The sequence below is a fragment of the Pan paniscus genome, chromosome 1 (assembly GCF_029289425.2).
Source record: "Pan paniscus chromosome 1, NHGRI_mPanPan1-v2.0_pri, whole genome shotgun sequence".
Taxonomy (NCBI): domain Eukaryota; kingdom Metazoa; phylum Chordata; class Mammalia; order Primates; family Hominidae; genus Pan; species Pan paniscus.
The window spans coordinates 101841579-101866277 of NC_073249.2; the positions used below are offsets into that span (position 1 = coordinate 101841579).

The 24699-nt window shown below is 42.8% G+C and overlaps 1 pseudogene; it reads right to left on the reverse strand.

Annotated features, from left to right (window-relative positions):
- Positions 1-23027: 23027 nt before the first annotated feature.
- On the reverse strand, positions 23028-24436 carry LOC100975274 (PRAME family member 17-like; annotated as a pseudogene).
- Positions 24437-24699: the final 263 nt, after the last annotated feature.

The window sequence follows — 24699 nt, forward strand, 5'->3', positions numbered from 1 at the left end:
GTCTGAGAGACAGTTTGTGGTGATTTCTGTTCTTTTACATTTGCTGAGGAGTGCTTTACTTCCAACTATGCAGTCAATTTTAGAATATGTGTGATGTGGTGCTTAGAAGAATGTATATTCTGTTGATTTGGGGTGAAGAGTTCTGTAGATGTCTATTAGGTCTGTTTTTCTGGATATCCTTGTTAACCTTCTGTCTCGTTGATCTGTCTAATATTGACAGTGGGGTGCTAAAGTCTCCCATTATGATTGTGTGGGAGTCTAGGTCTCTTTGTAGATCTCTAAGGACTTGCTTTATGAATCTGAGTGCTCCTGTATTGGGTGCATATACATTTAGGATAGTTAGCTCTTCTTGTTGCATTGATCTCTTTACCATTATGTAATGGCCTTCTTTGTCTCTTGATCTTTGTTGGTTTAAAGTCTATTTTATCAAAGACTAGGATTGCAACCCCTGCTCTTTTTATACTTTCCATTTGCTTGGTATATCTTCCTCCATCCCTTTATTTTGAGTCTATGTGTGTCTCTGCACATGAGATGGGTCTCCTGAATACAGCACACCAATGGGTATTAACTCTTTATCCAATTTTCCAGTCTGTGTCTTTTAGCCCATTTACATTTAAGGTTAATATTGTTATGTGTGAATTTGATCCTGTCATTATGATGTTAGCTGGTTATTTTGTCCGTTAATTGATGCAGTTTCTTCATAGCATTGATGGTCTTTACAATTTGGCATGTTTTTTAGTAGCTGGTACCGGTTGTTCCTTTCCATGTTTAGTGCTTCCTTCAGGAGCTCTTGTAAGGCAGGCCTGGTGGTGACAAAATCTCTCAGCATTGCTGGTCTGTAAAGGATTTTATTTCTCTTTCACTTTTGAAGCTTAGTTTGGCTGGATATGAAATTCTGAGTTGAAAATTCTTTTCTTTAAGAATGTTGAATATTGGCCTCCACTCTCTTCTGGCTTGTAGGGTTTCTGCAGACAGATCCACTGTTAGTCTGATGGGCTTCCCTTTGTGGGTAACCCAACCTTTCTCTCTGACTGCACTTAACATTTTTTCCTTCATTTCAACCTTGGTGAATCTGACAATTATGTGTCTTGGGGTTGCTCTTCTCGAGGAGTGTCTTTATGGTGTTCTCTGTATTTCCTGAATTTGAATGTTGGCCTGCCTTGCTAGGTTGGGGAAGTTCTCCTGGATGATATCCTGAAGAGTGTTTTCCAACTTGGTTCCATTCTCCCCATCACTTTCAGGTACACCTATCAAACATAGATTTGATCTTTTTACATAGTCCCATATTTCTTGGAGGCTTTGTTTGTTTCTTTTTACTCTTTTTTCTCTAACCTTGTTTTGTTGCTTCATTTCATTAATTTGATCTTCAATCACTGATACCCTATCTTCCACTTGATGGAATCAGGTATTGAAGGTTGTGCATGCATCACAAAGTTCTCATGCCATGGTTTTCACCTCTATGAGGTCATTTAAGGTCTTCTCTACACTGTTTATTCTAGTTAACCCTTTGTCTAACCTTTTTTCAAGGTTTTTAGCTTTTTTGCGATGGGTTTGAACATGCTCCTTTAACTTGGAGAAGTTTGTTATTATGACCTTCTGAAGCCTACTTCTGTCAATTCATCAAAGTCATTCTCCATCCAGCTTTGTTCCATTGCTGGCAAGGAGCTGCGATCCTTTGGAAGAGAAGATGTGCTCCGGTTTTTAGAATTTTCAGCTTTTTTGCTCTGGTTTCTCCCCATCTTTATGGTTTTATCAACCTTTGATCTTTGATGTTGGTGACCTACAGATGGGGTTTTGGTGTAGATGTCCTTTTTGTTGATGTTGGTGCTATTGCTTTCTGTTTGTTAGTTTTCCTTCTAACAGTCAGGTCCCTCAGCTGCATGTCTGTTGGAGTTTGCTGGAGGTCCACTTCAGACCCTGTTTGCCTGGGTATCACCAGTGGAGGCTACAGAACAGCAAATATTGCAGAACAGCAAACATTGCTGCCTGATCCTTCCTCTGGAAGCTTTGTCCCAGAGGGGCACCTGCGTACATGAAGTGTCTGTCAGCCCCTATTGGGAGGTGTTTCCCCATTAGGCTACACGGGGGTCAGGGACCCACTTGAGGAGGCAGTCTGTTTGTTCTTGGAGCTCAACCACCAGGCTGGGAGAACCACTGCTCTCTTCAGAGCTGTCAGACAGGGACATTTAAGTCTGCAGAAGCTGTCTGCTTCCTTTTGTTCAGCTATGCCTTGCCCACAGAGGTGGAGTCTATAGAGGCAGTAGGCTGTGCTGAGCTGTGGTGGGCTCCGCCCAGTTCGAGCTTCCCAGCCACTTTGTTTATCTACTCAAGCCTCAGCAATGGTGAACGTCCCTCCCCAAGCCAGGCTGCCACCTTGCAGTTTGATCTCAGACTGCTGCGCTAGCAGTGAGCAAGGTTCCATGGGCATGAAACCCGCTGAGCCAGGCACAGGAGAGAATCTCCTTGTCTGCTGGTTGCTGAGACCTTGGGAAAAGCACACTATTTGGGTGGGAGTGTCCCATTTTTCCAGGTACAGTCGGTTCTGACTTCTCTTGGCTAGGAAAGGGAAATCCCCCAACCCCTTGAACTTCCTGAGTGAGGTGATGCCCACTCTGCTTTGGCTCACCCTCTGTGGGCTGCACCCACTGTCCAACCAGTCCCAGTGAGAGGAACCAGGCACCTCAGTTGGAAATGCAGGAATCGTCCATCTTCTGTGTCAATCATGCTGGGAGCTGCAGACTGAAGCTGTCCTTATTTGGCCATCTTGGAACAGATCAATCCATCATTCTTTGTATTTTCTATTTTTAGCTTCATTTGTGCTGTATATTAATAAACATCTTATGTTTTCATCCAATATGTTGTTAAACATACTGAACAGGACAGAGATGAGGCCAGTGGGCAGTGGTGGGTGGTGGTGGATCAGTAATGTCTGGGGACAGTCACATCTTCTGGCACCTGGCAGGGCTTAAAAACTCTCATCTATGAGTTTTGCAAGTGCTTTCACATTGGTTATCTCATTTGAGCTTCACAACAACCTCATGAGAGAGGCTGTACAGATGTTGCTATATGGATTCTCAGAGAATGCTGATGAAATCAAGGCTATTCGAAGTTAAGTAACTTTTTTTTTTTTATTATGCTTTAAGTTCTGGGATACATATGCAGAGCGTGCAGGTTTGTTACGTAGGTATACACATGCCATGGTGGTTTGCTGCACCCAACAACCCATCATCTACATTAGGTATTTCTCCCAATGCTATCCCTCCCCTAGGCCCTCACCCCACAACAGGCTCTGGTGTGTGATATTCCCTGCCCTGTATCCATGTGTTCTCATTGTTCAACTCCCAGTTATAAGTGAGAACATGCAATGTTTCATTTTCTGTTCCTATGTTCGTTTGCTGAGAATGGTTGTTTCCAGCGTCATCCATGTCCCTGCAAAGGACATGAACTCATCCTTTTTTATGGCTGCATAGTATTTCATGGTGTATATGTGCCACTTTTTCTTTATCCAGTCTATCATTGATGGGGATTTGAGTTGGTTGCAAGTCTTTGCTATTGTGAATAGTGCTGCAATAAACATATGTGTGCATGTGTCTTTATAGTAGCATGATTTATAATCCTTTGGGTATATACCCAGTAATGGGATGGCTGGGTCAGATGATATTTCTGGTTCTAGATCCTTGAGGAATCACCACACTGCCTTCCACAATGGTTGAACTAATTTACACTCCCACCAACAGTGTAAAAGTGTTCCTATTTCTCCACATCCTCTCCAGCATCTGTTGTTTGCTGACTTTTTAATGATCACCATTCTAACTGGTGTGAGACAGTATCTCATTGTGGTTTTGTTTTGCATTTCTATAATGACCAATGATGGTGAGCTTTTTTTTTTCATATGTTTGTTGGCTGCATAAATGTCTTCTTTTGAGAAGTGTCTGTTCATATCCTTTGCCCACTTTTTGATGGGGTTGTTTGTTTTTTTCTTGTAAATTTGTCTAAGTTCCTTGTAGATTCTGGATATTAGCCCTTTGTCAGAGGGATAGTTTGCAAAAATTTTCTCCCATTCTATAGGTTGCCTGTTCACGCTGATGAGAGTTTCTTTTGCTGTGCAGAAGCTCTTTAGTTTAACTAAATCTCATTTGTCAATTTTGGCTTTTGTTACCATTTTTTTTTTGGTGTTTTAGACATGAAGTCTTTGCCCATGCCTATGTCCTGAATGGTATTGCCTAGGTTTTCTTCTAGGGTTTTTATGTTTTAGGTCTTACATTTAAGTCTTTAATCCATCTTGAGTTAAATTTTGTATAAGGTGCAAAGAAGGGTACCAGTTTCGATTTTCTGCACATGGCCAGCCAGTGTTCCAGCACCATTTATTAAATAGGGAATCCTTTCCCCATTGCTTGTTTTTGTCAGCTTTGTCAAAGATCAGATGGCTGTAGATGTGTGGTCTTATTTCTGAGTCTCTATTCTGTTCCACTGGTCTATGTGTCTGTTTTAGTACCAGTACCATGCTGTTTTGGTTACTGTAAACTTGTAGTATAGTTTGAAGTCAGGTAGTGTGATGCCTCCAGCTTTGTTCTTTTTGCTTACAATTATCTTGACTGTACAGGCTCTTTTTTGCTTCCATATGAATTTTAAAATAGTTTTTTCTAATTCTGTGAAGAATGTCAATGTTAGTTTAATGGGTGTAGCATTGAATTTATAAATTACTTTGGGCAGTGTGGCCATTTTCATGATATTGATTCTTCCTGTCTGGGAGCATGGAGTGTTTTTCCATTTGTTTGCATCCTCTCTGATTTCCTTGAGCAGTGGTTTGTAGTTCTCCTTAAAGAGGTCCTTCACTCCCCTTGTTAGCTGTATTCCTAGGTATTGTATTCTCTTTGTAGCAATTGTAAATGGGAGTTCATTCATGATTTGGCTCTCTGCTTGTCTGTTATTGGTGTACAGGAATGCTTGTGATTTTTGCACATTGATTTTGTATCCTGAGAGTTTGCTGAATTTGTTTACCAGTTTAAGGAGATTTTGGGCTGAGATGATGGAGTTTTCTGAATATACAATCATGTCATCTGCAAACAGAGACCATTTGTCTTTCTCTCTTCCTATTTTAATACCCTTTATTTCTTTCTCTTGCCTGATTGCCCTGGCCAGAATGTTGAATAGGAGTGGTGAGAGAGGGCATCCTTGTCTTGTGCTGGTTTTCAAAAGGAATGCTTCCAGCATTTGCCCATGCAGTATGATATTGGCTGTGGGTTTGTCATAAATAGCTCTTATTATTTTGAGATACGTTACGTCAATACCTAGTTTATTGAGAGTTTTTAGCATAAAGGAGTGTTGAATTTTGTCGAAGGCCTTCTCTGCATATATTGAGATAATCATGTGGTTTTTGTCATTGGTTCTGTTTATTGATTTGCATATGTTGAACCTTGGATCCCAGGGATGAAGCTGACGTGATCATGGTGGATAAGCTTTTGATATGGTGCTGGATTCAGTTTGCCAGTATTTTATTGAGGGTTTTCACATTGATGTTCATCAGTGATATTGTCCTGAAATTTTCTTTTTTTGTTGTGCCTCTGCCAGGTTTTGTTATCAGGATGATGCTGACCTCATAAAATGAGTTAGAGAGGAGTCCCTCTTTTTCTATTGTTTGGAATAGTTTCAGAAGGAATGGTACCAACTCTTCTTGGTAGCTCTTGTAGAATTTGGCTCTGAATCCACCTGGTCTTGGGCTTTTTTTGTTGTTAGGGTATTAATTACTGCCTCAATTTCAGAACTTGTTATTGGTCTATTCAGGGATTTGACTTCCTGGTTTAGTCTTGGGAGGGTGTATGTGTCCAGGAATTTATCCATTTCTTCTAGATTTTCTAGTTTATTTGCATAGAGGTGTTTATAGTATTCTCTGATGGTTGTTTGTATTCCTATGGGATCAGTGGTGATGTCTCCTTCATCATTTTTTTATTGTGTCTATTTGATTCTTCTCTCTTTTCTTCTTTATTAGTCTGGCTAGCCATCTATCTATTTTGTTCATCTTTTCAAAAAATGAGCTCCTGGGTTCATTGATGTTTTGAAGGGTTTTTCATGACTCTATCTCCTTCAGTTCTGCTCTGATCTTAGTTATTTCTTGCCTTCTGCTAGCTTTTGAATTTGTTTGCTCTTGCTTCTTTAGTTCTTTTAATTGTGATGTTAGGGTGTTGATTTTAGATCTTTCCCACTTCTCTGTGGACATTTGTGCTATAAATTTCTCTCCAAACACTGCTTCAGCTATGTCCCAGAGATCCTGGTACATTGTGTCTTCATTCTCATTGGTTTCAAAGAACTCATTTATTTCTGCCTTAATTTTGTTATTTACCCAGTAGTCATTCAGGAGCAGGTTGTTCAGTTTCCACGTAGTTGTGCGGTTTTTAGTGAGTTTCTTATTCCTGAGTTCTGATTTGATTGCACTGTGGTCTGACAGACTGTTTGTTATGATTTCCGTTCTTTTGCATTTGTTGAGGAGTGTTTACTTCCAATTATGTGGTCAATCTTAGAGTAAGTATGATGTGGTGCTGAGAAGAATGTATATTCTGTTAATTTGGGGTGGAGAGTTCTGTAGAGGTCTATTAGGTCTGCTTGGTCCAGAGCTGAGTTCAAGTCCTGAATATCCTTGTTAATTTTCTGTCTTGTTCATTTGTCTAATACTGACAGTAAGGTGTTAAAGTCTCCCACTATTATCGTGTGGGAGTCTAAGTCTCTTTTTAGGTCTCTAAGAACTTGCTTTATGAATCTGGGTGCTCCTGTATTGGGTGCATATATATTTAGGATAGTTAGCTCTTCTTGTTGCATTGATCCCTTTACCATTATGTAATGCCCTTCTTTGTCTTTTTGATCTTTGTTGGTTTAAAGTCTGTTTTATCAGTGACTAGGATTGCAACCCATGCTTTTATTTTACTTTCCATTTGCTTGGTAAATCTTCCTCCATCCCTTTATTTTGAGCCTAAGTGTGTCTTTGCATGTGAGATGGGTCTCCTGAATACAGCACACCAATGGGTCTTGACTCTATCCAATTTTCCAGTCTGTGTCTTTTAATTGGGGGCATTTAGCCCATTTACATTTAAGGTTAATATTGTTATGTGTGAATTTGATCCTATCATTATGATGCTAGCTGGCTATTTTGCCCATTAGTTGATGTAGTTTCTTCATAGCATTGATGGTCTTTACAATTTGGTATGTTTTTGCAGTGGCTGGTACTGGTTTTTCCTTTCCATGTTTAGTGCTTCCTTCAGGAACTCTTGTAAGGCAGGCCTGGTGTTGACAAAATCTCTCAGCATTTGCTTGTCTGTAAAGGACTTTATTTCTCCTTCACTCATGAAGCTTAATTTGGCTGGATATGAAATTCTGGGTTGAAAATTCTTTTCTTTAAGAATGTTGAATATTGGCCTCCACTCTCTTCTGGCTGTAGGGTTTCTGCAGAGATCCACTGTTAATCTGATGGGCTTCCCTTTGTGGGTAACCTCACCTTTCTCTCTTGCTCCTTTTAACATTTTTTCCTTCATTTCAACCTTGGTGAATCTGACAATTATTTGTCTTGGGGTTGCTTTTCTCGAGGAGTATCTTTGTGGTGTTCTCTGTATTTCCTGAATTTGAATGTTGGCCTTCCTTGCTAGGCTGGGGAAGTTCTCCTGGATAATATCCTGAAGAGTGTTTTCCAACTTGGTTCCATTCTCCCCATCACTTTCAGGTATACCAATCAAACATAGGTTTGGTCTATTCACATAGTCCCATATTTCTTGGAGGCTTTGTTCATTCCTTTTCATTCTTTTTTCTTGAGTCTTGTCTTCACGCTTGATTTCATTAAGTTGATCTTTAATCTCTTTTGTCCTTTCTTCTGCTTGATTGATTTGGCTGTTAATACTTATGTATGCTTCACGAAGTTCTCGTGCTGTGTTTTTCAGCTCCATCCGGTCATTTATCTTCTTTTCTAAACTGGTTATTCTAGTTAGCAATTCCTCTAACCTTTTTTCAAGGTTCTTAACTTCCTTGCATTGGGTTAGAACATGCTCCTTTCACTCAGAGGAGTTTGTTATTACCCACCTCTGAAGCCTACTTCTGTCAATTCGTCAAACTCATTCTCTGTCCAGTTTTGTTCCCTTGCTAGTGAGCAGTTGTGATCCTTTGGAGGAGAAGAGGTATTCTGGCTTTTGGAATTTTCAGCCTTTTTGCACTGGTTTTTCCTCATCTTCATGGATTTATCTACCTTTGGTCTTTGATGTTGATGGCCTTCTGTTGGGTTTTTGTGTGGACATCCTTTTTGTTGATGTTGATGCTATTCCTTTCTGTTTGTTAGTTTTCCTTCTAACAGTCAGGACCATCTGCTGCAGGTCTGCTGGAGTTTGCTGGAAGTCCACTCTTTGCCTGGCTATCACCAGCGGAGGCTGCAGAACATCAAATATTGCTACCTCTTCCTCCCTCCAGAAGCTTCATCCCAGAGGGGCACCCACCAGATGCCAGCTGTCACTCTCCTGTATGAGGTTTCTGTCGACCCCTGCTGGGAGGTGTCTCCCAGTCAGGAGGCACTGGAGGAGGTGCCTTGAGGAGGCAGTCTCTCCCTTAGCAGAGCTTGAGCGCTGTGCTGTGAGATCCGCTGCTCTCTTCAGAGCTGGCAGGCAGGAACGTTTAAGTCTGCTGAAGCTGCGCTTACAGCCGCCCCTTCTCCCAGGTGCTCTGTCCCAGGGAGATGGGAGTTTTATCTATAAGCTCCTGACTGGGGCTGCTGCCTCTCTTTCAGAGATGCCCTGCCCGGAGAGGAGGAATCTAGAGAGGCAGTCTGGCTACAGCAGCTTTGCTGAGCTGTGGTGGGTTCTGCCCAATTTGAACTTCCCAGCGGCGTTGTTTACACTGTGAGGGAAAAACCGCCTACTCAAGCCTCAGTAATGGCAGATGCCCCTCCCCCCACCAAGCTCTAGCATCCCAGGTCAATTTCAGAGTGCTGTGCTGGCAGCAAGAATTTCAAACCAGTGGGTCTTAGCCATGGGGTTGGGATCCATTGAGTTAGACCACTTGGCTCCCCGGCTTCAACCTCCTTTCCAGGGGAGTGAACAGTCTGTTTTGCTAGCGTTCCAGGCACCACTGGAGTATGAAAAAAACTCCTGGAGCTAGCTCTGTGTCTGCCCAAACGGCCACCAAATTTTGTGCTTGAAACCCAGGTGTAGGCACCTGAGGGAATCTCCTGGTCTGCGGGTTACAAAGACTGTGGGAAAAGCATGGTTTCTGGGCCAGAATGCGCCATTCCTCGTGGTACAGTCCCTTACGACTTCCCTTGGCAAGGGGAGGGACTTCCCTGACCCCTTGTGTTTCCCTGGTGAGGTGGCACCCCTCCCTGCTTCTGCTTGCCCTCCGTGGGCTGCACCCACTGTCTAACCAGTCTTAATAAGATGAGCTGGGTACCTCAGTTGGAAATGCAGATATCATCCACCTTCTGTGTTGATCTCGCTGGGAGCTGCAGCCTGGAGCTGTCACTAGTTGGCCATCTTGCCCAGGTGACCAGAATTTAAGTAACTTTTTGAGGCTGACATAGCAGTAAGCAGGAGATCCAGGTCTCAAATCCTCTTCTGACTTCCAGGCCTATGATTTTTTTTTTCACTTGCCTAATAATAATAGTCATTTTCATTGAAAATTAAGTTCTTTTTTTTTCTTTTTATTACTCCTCAAACTTGCAAGAAGTGGCTAGTTGCACAGTTCCCCATTGGGCTCTATGCACCATGAGGGCAAGGACTGTGCTGTCCTGTTCACAGTTACATCCTTTGTGCCTATACAGTGACCAGCACAGAGTATGTGTTCAGTGAATGTGTGCTGAGTATATAAATAAGTGGCTGAACACAAACTATTATCTAAATGTAATTGTTAGTAATAATAATTCTTCCTTTATTTAGCAGGGCTAGGATTTTAAATTGCTTCCTGCTATTAACACTGAATAAATATGGCAATATGGCTATACAACATTCTCTTAATATAGAATTCAAGACTCTCCAAATACACTCTGTTTATCCTCACACACACCTTGACAATAGGTATGGGTTAGTGGTGCTATCATTTCATCACTCATAAGAATAGGGAGATTCTTTACCTCACCCAAGACTGCACAGGCATTTTCAGGAGCAGCCGTTAATAGATTTTATGTTTCTTTATATTCAGCCCATTGCTGAGGATGCTAAATCCTACTAAAGCTATAGGCACCAGAGCCTTATGCTGCTTCAAGGGTCTACAATACTCCCAAATTAATTCATGGAAATGGCTGCAGCATTGTGGAAAAACAGCTGGTTACTTCCCAGCAGAATTAGCTGTAACCAGTTTAGTCACTTGCTGAGAGAAGACAGGAAATCTCTTGCAAAAGTCAGCCACATTCCCCACAATATAATAGCAAGTAAATCATTCCTGAGGAGCCCTGGGTGCCTGGCTGGTTTAGGAAGATTCAGGGACAGACAGAGAGCTGTAGTCTAAAGAATGTGAGAGATTTTAGAGCCAGACCTAGGTCTTTGATTTGGTGACTCTGTTACACATGGGGAAATATTTTGAGAGCAGTGAGAATGATTTGTCAGTGAAGTTTAACCAGAAATGTGGCCAGGCAGGAAATCTTGAGCCACGTTCAGGCAGCTGCTGATGCATGGACAAAATCAGTTCAATTTTCCTGCCTGAGACTGGCAACGAACTATTGGTCTCCAACCCAACAGGCCCTGAAATGGCCTACAAGCTGGAGTGAGAGGACAGCCTGCCCAAAAGTAGTCAAACCATGGCCCGTTTATTTATTAGTATACTTTTAAATTAAATATTTTTAAAGGATTACAGTCACACTAAAAACGTACAAGTATGGTAGAAGTAACTGTTTTTCCTTAACCCTTTGAGAATAAGCTGCTAACCTGATTCCCTATTATCCCAAAAACTTCAGTGTTTATTTCCTACAAAGACATTCTTCCATATGCTTATATAGACTAAATGTAGTATATACAATACAATTCCCAGTTACTCAGGGGGCTGAGGCAGGAGGATCACTATAGCCTGGGAGGTTGAGGCTGCAGTGAGCTGTGATTGTGCCACTGCACTTCAGCCTGGGTGACAGAGTGAAATCCTGTGTCTTAAATAAAAAAGAAAAAAAAAGAAAAAAGAAAATTAACCTTGATGAATCATTTTTATCAGATCCCATTCCAAGTTTTGCCAAGTGTTGCAATAATACTCTTTATAGCAAGAGGATCCAGTTCAAAATGCTGCATGTATCACATCTTTGGCTAACTTCAATTTGAAATGGTTCCTCATCTTTACTTGACTGTCATATCCTTGCCACTTTCGAAGATTGTAGGCCAGTTATTTTGTAGAATGTCTCTCAATTCAGAGCCATCTGCTGTTTCCTCAGAATAGACTTGGGTTATGCATCTTTGGAAAGAATAACATAGAAGTGATACTGTGTTCTTCTCAGTGCATCATGCCAGGTAGTGCAAAACTTCAATTTTTCCCATTATTGATGATGTCAATTTTGGTTGCTTTATTTATTTATTTATTTATTTATTTTGGCACGGAGTTTTGCTCTTGTTGCCCAGGCTGGAGTGCAGTGGCGTGATCTTGACTCACTGCAACCTCTGCCTCTAGGGTTCAAGTGATTCTCTTACCTCAGCCTCCTGAGTAGCTGGGATTACAGGCACGCACCATCACACCTGGCTAATTTTTGTATTTTTAGCAGAGATGCAGTTTCACCATGTTGTCCAGGCTGGTCTCAAACTCCTGACCTCAGGTGATCCACCCATCTCAGCCTCCCAAAGTGCTGGGATTAGAGGCATGAGCCACCGCTCCCAGCCAAGAGTTGCTTTATTAAGATGATGTCTACTAGTCTCCAGTTTCAAGTTACTTCTTTTTGTAATTAATGAATATTTTGTGTGAAAAATGTTGAAGCTTTGTAACTATTCTATTCCTGAACAAACTTTTAATTAATTAATTTATTGTTTTATACCTGTATGGGCTCATGGTTTCCTATTTTATTCAATGAATTATGATCTGTTACTATCATTCTTTGATACTCAAATTGTCTCCAGTTTGGCCATTGGAAGCCTCTTCAAGCTGGTGTTTGTGTGCTTTTGATATAGTCCTATCATTCTTTGAGTACTTTCTTGCCTTCTGAGGGGAAAAAATGTTATGAGCTCACCTCATACTTTCCCTGCCCAAGCCTTAAACTCAAGACATTCCTCTGAGGAGGCCTGGTTCCTTCAAGTAGAGAATGATGTTGCGAAGCCCGCATCTGGGCAACAGGTTTGGTTCTTGCTTTTGGGGTGTTTCACTTCCCAGGACTTCTCAGTGGACATAGCTAAGAAATATATATAGATATACACACACGTTTATATCTATATTTTTATATTTCTCTCTATATATTGCAAACGGATACTTCCAATTCCAATCCAAAACCACAGAGTTCATTCTATATTTCTCATTTTTCATATTTGTTAATCCATTTTCTGATGGTAAGAAACCTGGCTCTCAATATCTTTAATATATTTAATTATGTGACCAGTGTTCCTGTATGAGACCAATCTCCTATTTTCGTTGCTAGCCCCTCACCTGCAAATATGCCCTCCTCACTCTATATGCTAGTTCTAGCTTTCTACACCAGGCTTGAAAGAGGACTCTGAGCTACTGGCAGAAAGTGGACTGATTAAAATGACTCAGCTGCAAACATGAGCTACCTTTTGTCAAAAAGGAAAGATGACTCAGAGACCAGAGTGCAGAGTTCAGAGGTTAGAGAGCTAAACAGTCTCTATTCCCATTCCTTGAAACTTAATCAAGGAAATGTAATATTTGCTTGGCTGAATTTCAATACTGTGATGGACAGGTGACTCCTTTATTTATCTCTCATCTCTCCCATTTTTGAACCAGGATGTCTACAGCAATTATCCTATGTCTGTCTGAACATTGTATGTTGGGTACCTTGTGGGTAGATAATTTGTCTCTTAAGTTTTACAGGTTCTTAAATGGAGAGAAATTGTGCCCCAGGAATTGTACTTAATAGACTGTACCCAGGATCCCTGTCTGTACCTGAGTTATATGATTTAGATAATGAGATTTTGGATTTTGAGCTGATGAGATGAGATTTGATGAAGAGATTTTGCTGATGATGTAATGGGATGAAGATGCTGGGATGGTGTATTAGTCAGCTAGGGCTGCCAAATCAAAGTACCACAAACTGGGTGACCTGGATGACAGAAATGATTTTTCTCACAATTCTGGATGTTAGAAGTCTGAAATGAAAGTATTGGCAGGGTGTTTTTTTTTTCCTGAGGGCCCATATCTTTGGCTTATAGATGCCTGTCTCTCTCTGTGTCTTCACACGGTCTTCCTTTTGTATACATCTATGCTCAAATTTCTACTTTGTATAAGGACACCAGTCATGTTACATTAGGGCCCATCCTAAGGATCTCAATTTAATTACTTCTTTTTTTTTTTTTTCAAAAACAAGCAAACGTATATTTTGAGTCATTCTGTGTTTAAATTTATTTATTTATTTATTCATTTATTCATTTATTTATTTTTGTTTTTCTGAGACGGAGTCTCACCCGGTTGTCCAGGCTGGAGTGCAGTGGCGTGATCTCGGCTCACCACAATCTCCGCCTCCTGGGTTCAAGCGATTCTCCTGCCTTAGCCTCCTGAGTAGCTGGGACTACAGATGTGTGCCACCACACCCGGCTAGTTTTTTGTATTTTTGGTAGAGACAGGCTTTCACCATGTTAGACAGGATGGTCTTGATCTCCTGATCTCGTGATCTGCCTGCCTCAGCCTCCCCAAGTGCTGGGATTACAGGTGTGAGCCACTGCGCCCGACCTTTAATTACTTCTTTAAAGACTCTATTTCCAAATACAGTCACATACTGGGAGTTAGGACTTTCACGTATGAATTTTGCGCGACACAATTTAGCCTGTAACAGATAAGGTGAATGTATTTTTCATGTGGGAGGAATATGAATTACTGGAGGCCAGAGGTCAAATTGTGGTAGGTGGAATTCTGAGATGGTCCCCAAGATTCCTGTCTCCTGGTATACACACCCTTTATAGTCTCCTCCCCTTGAATGTGAGTAGGACCTGTGAATATGGTGGAATAGTCACACTGTGATTATATTACATTATATAAGATTCCATCTTAGTAAGATGGAGATAGAGTGAGCTTCCCTGCTGGCTTTAAAGAAGTAAGTGGCCAGGTTGTCAGAAAGCCATATGACAGGGAACTGTGGGGGCCTCTAGGAGCTGACAGTGGCCCTTACTGACAGCCAGCAAGAGAGCAGGGACCTCTGTCCTACAAACGCAAGGAACTAACTCTGCTGACAATTATATGAGCTGAGAAGGAGAACTTGGAGCTCTAGAAAGAAATGCAGTCCAGACACTGATCACAAACTTGTGAAACCCTGAGCAAAGGGCCCAGCTGAGCCATGTCTGGATGCCTGACTCACAGGAACTAAGAGACACTAAAAGTATGTTGTTTTAAGGTGCTAAATTTGCAATAATTTGTTACACAGCAATAGGAAGCTAATATACTGTCCAAAGTTTCTAGCCCTTGTCTGCTGTAGGCTGCCATTTTCTGTCTTTGTGACACCTCCAAAACCTAACCAACCTTTAACTCCCTACCAATCAACAAACAAGCATACAAACCAAAAAAATAGTTTTTGCAATAAGCATTGAATCTAATAAGCTCACGTTTGCTTCTTGGACATCTCTAGGGTTGGGTTTCATGGAAGGAGCAAGCAGCTGGTGCCAGTTTGTCATCCTGCCTCCATGGTCACCAGATTTGCATTTGAAGAAGTTCAGTCTTGATTCTGTGTGGGGAGTGAATTGGTAAGACCAGCTGCAGGCTGATCATTTAGGAGGTTACTGTAGAAGATCAGGAGGGAGATGATAGTGACATGACTAGGTGATGCCAAAGACCTGGAGAGAAGTGAATGGACTTGAGGAAAGCTAACAGAAGTCACCCTCAGTCTCAGTGCGCAGAGATATCCATTGTTAATGTTAATATTAACCAGGTTAATATTTTCATGTATTTTCTTTTGCATATACATATATACGTAACAGTATATTTTTATAGTGTTGGGATAACATTGTAGCTATAATTTGGTAAACTGACCTTTTACCTTGTTATGACCAATTATCTGAAGCATTAAATATCACTTAAAATATTATTCTCAGTAAGCCATTGGTTTTGTCTCTTTTATTCCCTGGAGCCACACTAAAATATGTTAGTGGAAGATTCCTAGGAGAACTTAGGAGAACAAAGTGGAGTGAATGATGCTGAGAGCTAGGTGGAGTATACACCTGGAGATGCCCCTGATTCCCTTACTATGAGAGAGAGGAGGTGTGGATGCCATCTACGCTGAGCTAATAGTTGAGAGGTGTGATTTGGGGAGCAGGATCTGGTATCAACGATCAGCCCCTGAAACAGGACACATCCCCTCCCCCTGCATCTGTCATAGTTCACTGTTCCCAGCTACCAGGTGCTGGCTATAAACTATAGCCTCTCTTGCCTGTTAACAAGTTTTTCATAGTGTAACTACTGACTGGATGCTCAGAATGATCTGATTTGGAAGGTAAATATTCAAATGGCTTTTCATAAGTGAAGCAAGTACAAATTGGGTATTAGGAGAGAGGCTAGTTATTAAATAAATTTTTTAAATGATTGATTTAAAACATTTTACAACAACAGATTCAGCCATCCCTTGAGGGTCTACACTCCCCATTCAGGCCATGCAAACTTCTCTGCAATCCTCTTCTCAGAACTTGCTGTCTGCTTCCCAGGAGTCCTTACACAGATTATATAACACACACAAACACATACACACACGAACACACGCACCTCTTGCATCTCCCCCTGTCCCCTCTCTCATGAGTGCAGGGCAAGCAAAGCAAGTGGTGGAGACTTATCTTGGGTCTCCTCTAAAAATTCTCCCTGTTCACTTTGCATTCCCTAAACCCTTATTGCCACCCTTCACCTTCCTCTACCAGGGACAAAACAGGGGTTTCTTCTGTGCACACACACTCTGAAAGTTGTCAAGTAATTTGAGCCAAGGTGTTCGCTGATAACAAAGGTGCTGTGGCTGATAAGAAAAGTGTTAGCTGATATGCTTAACACCCACAGAAATACTTCCATTTTTACTAGGGGCCTTTTGAGAAGAGAGAAGCTCTTTGGGCCTCAAAGAAAGCGGTAGCATGGTGGGATGGCTTTGGGGGACTGAAATGTGGGGCAGAGCTCCCTGGCATCACCTCAGACTGTGCTAGTCTTTGCAGAAGGATTCTCCATCCATCTGCAGCATCCATTTCAGATAAATGCTTAACTGCTGCTAGATGAGTGGTCAGAGCTCCCACAGGCCCACCTGGCCTGGGCACCTAACCAGCCCCCTCAAACCCTTCCTTCTTGATCTTTCCAGGAGATGGTGAAAAGAACGGTGAGGGTGGGAGGGGAAAGGAGGGTGTGCTTGTTTCACCCAAAATTGGGAGACATGGTGTTAGAATTTTATTTCTGCCTGGTGTGGTGGCTCATGCCTGTAATCCCAGCACTTTGGGAGGCTGAGGCGGATGGATCATGAGGTCAGGAGATCGAGACCATCCTGGCTAACGCAGTGAAACCCATCTCTACTAAAAATACAAAAAATTAGCCAGGCGTGGTGGCGGGCACTTGTAGTCCCAGCTACTCAGGAGGCTGAGGCAGGAGAATGGCATGAACCCAGGAGGTGGAGCTTGCGGTGAGCCAAGATCGCACCACTGCACTCCAGCCTGGGTGACAGAGCAAGACTCCATCTCAAAAAAAAGAAATTTATTTCCTTTTTTCTCTTTTTTTTTTTTGCCATATAGGTATATAAGAAAAAATTTTCTAGAGAGACTGATTTGAAAGGAGCCACTAAAACAAGTTGGACTACTAAACTCCACTTATTGCACTGTTGAATATTAATCTCCAAACTGGTAAACAATTATAGTAAATACATTGAATATCATAAAATAAAAATTGATCTTGCACTTTTTTGTGTCTTCCTATCTTTTAAACACCCTGCTTTCCTGTGTTTGGTATATTTTCTACATTTGATATTTTTCCTATGTTTGGTATTATTATTTCTAATCCTTTTTCTTATGTTTTAGATTACTGTTTCCATGTCTGGAATTATTATTATCTATGTATGGTATTACTATTTCCCACGTTTTCATAGTAATGAGTCATTTAAAATCTTTTTGGTATCAAACATGATAATTGATAATGGCATGAGGAAGAGAATTGGCTTGGTTCAGTGCCCCAGCCCCCAAGACAGTTCCTGGAACATAGTAGACACCAATGAACATTTATCGAATAAATGTATATATGAATAATAGGAGATGACTTTTAGAGAGTCAGAAATTATATTCTTACCTATCACAAGTATTGGAACTCTATATAAGTTCCAAAATTAAAAAAAAAATTACTGATTCAGGAAATCCATAGATTTAGAACATAGGATTGGGAGTCAGATCAACCTGGATGCAAATTTGCCCTGATCTTGGGCAAGTTACTCAATCTCTATTGGCCTCAGTTTCCTCATCTGTGGAACGAATGCTAGTTGTGACTTCACATGGTAATGTGAGGATTGCAGGAGATGGTACACAGGTCCTACATCAGGTGGTTCACTTCAGCCCATCCCTAGTAATTCTGCTTTTAATGTCTGGAGACCACAGTGGTATTTTGATGGTGGAACTGCCTGATACAGACTTTCCTTAGGTGTACTGGGGGCAAAATGAGCACACTCTTCAGTGAGTTATGATTTTCTTTCTGAAAAGTTTAAAATTTACTTTAAGTTTTCAATAGAAAACATGTTATTGTTAAAAAAAAACTGGCTGGGTGTAGTGGCTCACGCCTGTAATCCCAGCACTTTGGGAGGCTAAGGCAGGTGGATCACGAGGTCAGGAGATCGAGACCATCCTGGCTAACATGATGAAACCCCGTCTCTACTAGAAATAAAAAATTAGCCAGGCATGGTGGCGGGCGCCTGTAGTCCCAGCTACTTGGGAGGCTGAGGCAGGAGAATGGCGTGAACCTGGGAGGCGGAGCTTGCAGTGAGCCGAGATAGTGCCACTGCACTCCAGCCTGGGTGACAGAGCGAGACTTCATCTCAAAAAAAAAAAAAAAAAAAGAAAAAGAAAAAGAAAACACTAAGCACTTTATAAATATTAGCAATTTTATTACATACACAACCATGTTTTCCCCCCTCAAAATAACTCTAGTATTATTCCTATCTTTCAGTTGTGGAAATTAAGTTCTGAGAGATTAAACAGCTTGTTCCTGGTCTCTCGTTAGTAGGTAGAAGAGCTACGGCTGGAGCCTAGGTCTGTGGGACTCCAGAAACCATGCCTTAGCTATGCTGTGTTGCTGCTGCATGGTAGGGAGAACATATTTATTTGTCTATTTTAGTGGCAAATTTACCACCTCCTTTGGTGAGACAAAGATAAAGAATTCTTTCAGCCTATTCACTGAATCCTTTTCCATTCCGAGTGCTAGAGAACAGGCTCTGCCACTTACCAGCTGTGTGACTGTAGATAAATTATATGCCCTCTCTGAACTTCAGCTGCCCACTCTATAAAGTGGGAATACGAAGTCCTATCTTACTCTCTATGTTGTTATACATGAAAGCACCTTGTAAAGTGCTATCTGCACCGGAGGTGTCATTGCTGTTGGTGAGTCCTTAGCTGGCTTTCTCTCTTTCACGTCTTTTTTTTTTTTCAAACTTTTATTTTATGTTCAGGGGTATGTGTCTTTGTTATTGATTATGGAGTTCCTTGCAAGGCTCTTCTTTATATATTTTTAATGGCCTGGTTTCCATTTCCACTTTACCCGCAATGTCCTCTCTTAGGCTGTCTTTCCATTTGACTCCACTAATTAGTCAGGGAACCAAAGTTTTTCAAGCACCTGGTCTTTTGGTCTCTTTCACAATTGTCCCTCCTCCTTCCCAGCTTCCCATCAGGCCTGCTTAAGGAGTCTTCAGGCATCTAGTGTGTTACTACATTTTACAATTCTAACTTCTAGTGTTTTCCTACTTAATACTTCCTGTTCTGTTACAATCCTGTTTTTCCCAGGCAGGACAGCTGGGAAATGGAGGGGAGCAGTTGCTTTTGACCTTGGAAGGTGGTGTGCTGGAATAGGTGGTATCAACAGTGTCAGAATAGCCCTTATGCTGTGGGCTTTGATCCTGCTTCTAAATGGGTGTCAGTGTTCTAAATCTACTTTTGGAATGGGAAACATGGAAACATTCATCATTGTTCTAATATTGAAGAAGCTATTGAGCCACTACTCTATATTCACTGGGGAGTGACTGTGTCAGGCGCTAGGTTAGGCACTGTGGGGCCATCAAAAAGAATGAGACACAGTCCCTGACCAGTAGGGCTACTGGGGACAAAAGACTCATAGACCACCGAGATAGGAGTAAAAGCTAAGTGGGGGCCAGGGATGTGTTATCCCCAGTGGGGCTCCTTCCCACCCTCCCACAGGCTTCAATGTCAGCTGCACATTCCCACCTGTACCAACCCAGGCTTCTGGAGACCTTGTGAAAATAAAAATGAATTCCTCCTTTTTCTCCTCAAAGAAAAAAAAAAGCCAGCCTCACAACAATACCTCAAGGGATCTAATGTAACCTCAAATGCCAAGTGAGCTATGCTAATGGCGACATCCAGGGTGAGCTGGATTTCCCAGTGCCCTGGCCATAGGTATAAATTCCACCCTAGAAGGGCCCTTTGCACACTCAGGTCTTACATCTGCCTGCCTCAGTTATGCTTATGTCAGGTTCACGACTATGCCAAATGTCATGTTGCAGTCTGAAGGGAGTGGGTGGATGAGCAGAAATAACACTTGGGGGGCTGTAGGCAGGTGAAAGATGATTTTATTCAGCATCAGCTCTCATCAACAACTTTCTCACACTGTCCACCCTGTCTCAGCTGGTTAGTTCAGTGGCTCCCACACACAGCTGCATGGTTGGCTCTTCTTTGCCTTCAGGGTCAGCAGCTTAACTCTTTCTCTCTCTGGACATGAGTGAGCCAAGCTGCATCCTGGCTCCCCTCTGTCCATCTGCAAAGATGGACAGCTTTGGCTCTTTCTCTGGACACCAGTGTGCCTGTACAGTGTCGGCAAAGCAATTATACCTTTTATAGACAATAGCGGCTTAGAGCCAAGTGATGAGCCTTCCCTATATTATGACTATGGTGGTGAGCTTCTCTATGTTATGTCTACATGGCATGACAACAAGTGGAGTTATACGCCTGCGCTCTAAACTCACTGAGTCACTCTGAATGTTTACCTCGGCCTATCCTTGACCAAAGCAAGCCAGGTTCCTTACAGCTCAGTTCAGGGAGCATGCCTACCTTGCACTCTTGCACCCTGTTCCCAGGACACCTTGGAGGGTCAAGTTGGATGAGGAAATCAGTTGCTGTTCGAGTCGCTGGAGGGAGAAGGGAAAAAGACTTTTCCCATTTGATTTCTCCTAAGCTGTGGCCCAAGTGCTGCACTTATAATATTATCTCCACCAACCACACCTGGGTTGGCCCTGGACCGAGCCAGAAGTCTTTCTTTACAGAAGCTATGTGATATGGGGAACAAGTTGCCTATTTCTTGAGAAAGTCAAGGTCACTGTATTAGTTTGCTAGGGCTGCCATAATAAAAAGTGCCACAAAGTGAGTAACTTAAGCAACAGAAATTTTTTATCACAGTTCTGGAGGCCAGAAGCCCAAGATACAAGTGTTCCTTCTGTGGGCTGTGAGGGAGAATCTGTTCCATGCCTCACTTCTAGCTTCTGGATGTCTTCTCAATATTGCATTTCAAATGCAATATCTGGGCCAGGCACAGTGGCTCATGCCTGTAATCTCAGCACTTTGGGAGGCCGAGGCAGGTGGATCACTTGAGTTCAGGAGTTCGAGACCAGCCTGACTAACATGGTGAATCCCTGTCTCTACTAAAAAAATACAAAAATTAGCTGGGTGATTTGGCAGGTGCCTGTAATTCCAGCTACTCGAGAGGCTGAGGCAGGAAAATTGCTTGAACCTGGGAGATGGAGGTTGCAGTGAACCAAGATCATGCTACAGCCTGGGCAACAGAGCAAGACTATCTCAAAAAAAAAAAAAAAAAAAAAAGAACAATTTCAATATTTGGTATTCCTTGACTTGTAGGCATATCATCTTGATCTCTGCCTTCAGGTTCACATGGCATTCTCCCCATGTCTCTGTCTTAGTGTCCATTTTTCCCCTTTTTATAAGGATACAGTCATATTGGATTAGGGCCCAACCCACTGGCCTCATGTTGACTTGATCAACAGCAGACACCAAATAAGGTCGCATTCGCAGATATTGGAGGTTAGGACTTCAACATTTTTTGGGGGATAAAATTTGACCATGACAGCTAAGATCTCTCAGCTTCTCCTCAGAATTCCTTGGTACTTTCACCTTCCTCCTTCTTTGTTCCAGAAAAGCCTCTCTTTTCTTTGACCAGGCTAACTCCTTCCTAGGCCTTCTAATTCCATCCCTTCCAACTTCCTCCTGGGTCCTTCTGTGCCAATTAGCCTTTCTTAGGCTTCTCTTCAGGATCTCCCCAGACTTCTACATTTGCTTAGGCTTCTATCTGTTCCCCTGGGTCCTGCCATTGCTGCCTTCTGTTCTTTTGTTCTTTTTCATTCCATTGCCTACTGCATCTACTTCCCCACCACTCACGTGTTCTCTGCACACTAGCTGTCAAAATAGCCCTTACAGATGCAGTAAAGCATGGTGGCCAAGAGTGCAGTCTTTGGAAGTCAGAATACCTGGCTTCAAATCCTCGTTTACCTAATCTCTCTAACCTAGTTCTGTTCATCTCTAAGCATGGATAGTAACAGTACTATAGTTTGGATGTGGTTTGTCCCTGCCCAAACTCGTGTTGGAATTTGATTCCCAATGTCGCAGTGTTGGGAGGTGGGATCTGCTGGGAGGTTTGGGTCACAGGGGCAGCTCTCTCATAAATAGATTAATGCCCTCTGTGGGGGTGAGTCAGTTCTTCCTCTTGTGGGGATGGATTAGTTCTGGTGAGAGTGGGCTTTTAGAATCTGGCTTCCTCAGTTTCTCTCTCTTGCTTCCCCTCTTGCCATGTGACCTCTTTGCACATGTCTGCTCCCCTTCCACTTATAGCCATGAGTGGAAGCAGCCTTAGGCCCTCAACAGATGCAGCTGCCCAATCTCGGACCTCCCAGTCCCCAGAATTGTGAGCCAAATAAGGCTCTTTTCTTTATATCCAGCCTCAGTTATTCTGTTCTAGCAATGCAAAACAGATAAAGACAAACAACATATAATTTATAGGACTTTAAAAAAAAATTTTATATATGTATATATTTTAGCTTAATTATCTTAGCCTAATTCCTGGTCTCAGCTATGTGTTAGAATTACGATTTTTTTTTTCCATTCAGGTTCCATTTATTTTTGACATTTTTAAATAACCATCCTTGTGGGAGTAACTCCTGCATCACTCTAGAATTTCAGGTTCTGACTCTAGGACACAGGTCCCTGAAGGCCTCATGGACGCCAAGTTAGCATTTTCACCCAGTACTGCCCCCTGCTTAGTCACCTTTGTTTTTCTACTCACAGTGAGCACGTGCCTGAAACACACTGGCTCTGTGCTTCCTTTAAGATGCACCTGACCGGGCCCGGCTGCTCATGCCTGTAAACCTGGCACTGTGGAAGGCAGAGGTGGGCAGATCACTTGAGGTCAGGAGTTCGAGGCCAGCCTCACCAACTTGTGAAACCATGTCTCTACTAAAAATACAAAAATTAGTTGGGCATGTTGGCGCACGCCCGTAACACCAGCTACTCAGGAGGCTGAGGCAGGAGAATCACTTGAATCTGGGAGGTGGAGGTTGCAGTGAGCTGAGATTGTGCCACTGCACTTCAGCCTGAGTGACAGAGTGAGACTCTGTCTCAAAACAACAACAACAACAACAAAATGTACCTGCATCCTAGATTTTAGTGCCCAAGTGTCCGGGAGAAAGCCTATCCACCCCACTAACCAGGCCTTCCCTAGAAGCAAAGATGGAGCTCCAGTTTCTCAGATGGCCATGAGCCACAGGAAGGGCAGGGGGCAGGACCAAGAAGATCCTCTTGGGCTGCCTTACTTCCCTGAGTGTACGCATCAGCTCAGCCTGAATTGGGGCGAGGATCTCCCAACTGACATGACCCCTGTTGTTAAGACTCTCCAGAGGGGCAGGATATGTCTCCAGGCCTAACTTGCTCAGTTCACCTGTGTGATGCAACAGAACTTTCAGAGCATTCATGGAGGTCTCATTTCCATGAAAGTAGAAGGTGGTGAGCTGGGAGCAGCAGCTCAGGGCAGGTAGGATGACCATGAGTTGGGAGTCCTGGATCCGACAGTCCTCTAAGACGAGGGTCTCGATAGTAGCAGCAGCTTTCTCTAGCAGAGCTCCAAGGGGCTCAAGATTGGTGGTCCACATTAGGATATGAATCAGATGCAGCTGCTTTAGCTGACTGAGGCTTGGGTACTGACACCCCATGTCCCGATCAGCTAGGTAAGCATGACAGAATGTAAAGGCCTCCAAGGGGTTCTTGAGGCACCTGAGCAGGTGCTCTTTGATATTATTGACCTTTCTTATACAAAGCATCTGGGGGTTCCAGGCAGAGGAATGGAGAGTCCAAGTCAGGAATGAACTGCTGTTGGCCGCACATGTATAACTCACACCCATAACTGAAGGCTAAAAAGAGTTTGTGAAGATTGCTCATCTGGCCCAGGTAAGGGGCAAACTTTCCTGTTCTATTCAGCGAGCACTTTTTCCAGACTTCCAAATCATGGATACTGCTGTCTGGGTATACCTTTTCCAATAAATTTCTGAAATTTGAAGTGGGCATTGAGTAATTCTGTACCTTACTACAACACAGGTGTACTAAACCTCTTCTGTAGTGGATCCACCCACAGAGGTAGCGCAGACATTCATCCAGGGTGTTTTCCTTTAGGTAGAGGTCTATGAACACCTTCAAGGGCTGGTGCTTTCCTGTCCTTGGACAGTCCACCACTGTCTGCCTCATACTCATGGCCTCTGGGGAGCAGGACAGGGCCCTGGCTCCAGACCATATGGTCCAGAAATTCTCATCAACATCCCGCAAATCCAGCACTTGAAGTTTCTACCTCCTGTGGCGAACCTTCTGGCCAGTAGTGTATCAAGTCTCTTCAGCATAGCTCGCAAGGTCTCCAGATGAGGTGTCTTCATCAGGGAACCCAGAGGGAGGCGGGGGAAGGGCCAGGCCTGCACCATGGCCTTTAGAATCTCACAGCATCTCCTGGTGGAGGCCTCAGTGAACAGCAGACAGAAGACCTCCTTGGGCAGCTCCTCCAGGGTGAAGATGGCCAAGAACCGGTTCCTCAGCAGGCTCTGCCCCACCAGCTCCAGGAGTCTGGGTGTGGCCTGGAGGCTCATTTTGATAAATAATCAGAGGAGCAGCCTTCCAAACAAGAGGTGGTCCTTTCACTTTGAAACTGCCATCCACAAATCCAATAGCTTTTTGTCAGTGAGGGAACTGCTTATCAGGAACCATGGAAACTGGCAGCTCCTCGCGTAGTTCCAGAGTCAGTTTTAGGGAAAAAGAAGATCTGTGCCTGTGAGTATCTCCTTCTGGCATTCCCCAGGTGGCATGATCCTATACAAACCATTGCTATTTAAGTATGGAACTCTGGGAACTG